This window comes from Piliocolobus tephrosceles, chromosome 12 (assembly GCF_002776525.5).
Source record: "Piliocolobus tephrosceles isolate RC106 chromosome 12, ASM277652v3, whole genome shotgun sequence".
Classification (NCBI taxonomy): Eukaryota; Metazoa; Chordata; class Mammalia; order Primates; family Cercopithecidae; genus Piliocolobus; species Piliocolobus tephrosceles.
In genome coordinates, this window is record NC_045445.1 from 35,466,182 (window position 1) to 35,469,071 (window position 2,890).

The window sequence follows — 2,890 nt, forward strand, 5'->3', positions numbered from 1 at the left end:
CCCCCTTCCTTCCTTCCTTCCTTCCTTCCTTCCTTCCTTCCTTCCTTCCTTCCTTCCTTCCTTCCTTCCTTCCTTTCTTTCTTTCTTTCTTTCTTTCTTTCTTTCTTTCTTTCTTTCTTTCTTTCTTTCTTTCTTTCTTTCTTTCTTTCTTTCTTTCTTTCTTTCTTTCTTTCTTTCTTTCTTTCGATGGAGTCTCGCTCTGTCACCCGGGTTGGAGTGCAGCAGTGGATTTCAACTCACTGCAAACCTCCACCTCCCGGGTTCAAGGAATTCTCCTGCCTCAGACTCCTGAGTAGCTGGGATTATAGGTGTGTACCATCATGTCTAGCTAATTTTTGTATTTTTAGTGGAAACGGGGTTTCACCATGTTGGCCACGCTGGTCTTGAACTCCTGACCTCAAATGATCCACCTGCCTCGGCCTTCTAAAGTGCTGGGATTACAGGGATGAGCCACCATGCCCAGCCTACTCTTAATTAATTTATATTTAAATTTTAAAATCCACATGTAGCTAATGGCTACTGTATTCGAGAGACTGTTTTCTACCATTAAAAAGAATGTGGATAGGGTGACTATGAACCTATTCATTAAATTGTTCGATGCTAGAAAACTAGCTTGCCAAAAATAGTCTATGCCAAATTAAAGAAGTATCAACACTTCTCTGGAGATCAGATTTCTTATAATCTCTGCCATTATATAACTAAAAACCTAGATGAGAAAAAAGCATCTAAGCAGCATGTAAAATTGCTGTCATAAAACCCATGAATTTTACTTCATAGGAGATGTATGGAGTCAGTCCTTAGTCAAACAGCTACACATTAGAAGAACCAAGAATACGTTGATCTCAGAACTTCTTCAAAAGCACAAAAATCCAGAACACACTTAGGGAGAAGACATGTTCTTCTCCCTAATTATGTAAGGAAAGACATATTCCTACACGCCTCAGAGGTCCAGGGCAAAAGCAGATGATCATAATGGCCACACTGAGTCACAAGACAAGGTTATATTATGTTCTGAATCATCTGTTTAAGATGGAAAAGCAGGCCAGGCGCAGTGGCTCAAGCCCGTAATCCCAGCACTTTGGGAGGCTGAGGTGGGCGGGTTACTTGAGGTCAGGAGTTCGAGATCAGCCTGGCCAACATGGTGAAATCCCATCTCTAATAAAAACACAAAAGTTAGCTGGGCATGGTGGTGGGCATCTGTAATCCCAGCTACTCGGAAGGTTGAGGAACAAGAATCACTGGAACCCGGGAGGTGGAGGCTGCATTGAGCCGAGATTGCCACTGTACTCCAGCCCGGGCAACAGAATGAGACTCTGCCTCAAAAAAACAGAAGGCAAAGTAGTGAATAACTCAGTATTTAAAAAAAAAAAAAAAAAAAAAAAAAAAAAAAACTCAACAGAGGGAATGGGTAAACGTAAAACAAAACAAAAAGCTATCTTTCCACTTTCATGTAAAACCCCTTCTTTTAGGGTTCTAGTCACTATGCTATGCCATCCACTCCAGCTCCTTGTTAGTCACTTATGCACCAGGATTGATCTGCACCACATTGTTGATAAATTATTTCAAATCCTCTCTCACCATTACCATCCAAATCCTTCTTACCTGCCATGCAACTTCCAAATCTGGATCAATTGAATCGATCTACTACCATTGTTTCTATTTCCAGGCTGCTGAGCCCTGGTGGAAGAAATAACGATATAGGCAGGAATATCTTGAAAAGCATGGTTTCTGTGAAATGTTATACAGCAGTTAAATATGTAAGATATCAGCTGGGCATGGTGGCTCACGCCTATAATCCTAGCACTTTGGGAGGCCCAGGTGGACGGATCACCTGAGGTCAGTAGTTTGAGACCAGCCTGGCCAACATGGCAAAACCCCATCTCTACTAAAAATACAAAAATTAGCCAGGCATAGTGGCAGGAGACTGTAATCCCAGCTACTCAAGAGGCTGAGGCAGGAGAATCACTTGAACCTGGGAGGCAGAGGTTGCAGTGAGCTGAAATCATGCCACTGCATTTCAGCCTGGGCTACAGAGTGAGACTCTGTCACACACACACACACACACACATACACACACACAAAAGTAGGATATCTATATATACTGATACAGAAAAAATTCCATACACATTAAATAAAAAAGCAAGTGATATCACAGTCCCTAGTATGGCTATAATCAAAAGGACAGATACTAACAAGTGTTGGCAAAGATGTGAAGAAACTGGAAGTCTCATATACTGTGGGTGGGAACATAAAATTGATCAGCCACTTTGAAAAACAATCCAGTAGTTCCTCAAAATGTTAAATACAGAGTTACCATATGACCCAGCAATCCCACTCCTAGATACATACCCAAAAGACATGAAAATATATGTCCACACAAAAACTGAAACATGAATACTCATAGGCATGTTATTTATAATAGCCAAAATGTAGAAACTGGCTCATTGCGGTGGCTCATGTTGGTAATCCCAAAACTTTGGGAGGCCGAGGCATTTGGATCATGAGGTCAGGAGATTGAGACCATCCTGGCCAAAATGGTGAAACCCTGTCTCTACTAAAAAAAACACACACACACAAAAATTAGCTGGGTGTGGTGGCGCATCTCTCACCATAAGTGGGTCTCTAATCCCAGCTACTCAGGAGGCTGAGGCAGGAGAATCACTTGAACCAGGGAGTCGGAGTTTGCAGTGAGCTGAGATAACACCACTGCACTCCAGCCTGGTGACAGAGTGAGACTCCATCTCAAAAAAAAAAAAAAAAAAAAAGTAGAAACTACCCAAATGTCCAAATGACAAATAGATAAACAAAATGTAGTATATCCACACAATGGATATGCCAAGAACAAGTTGCAAGTTTGGGGTTTGTTTTTTTTTTTTTTTTTTTTTTTTTT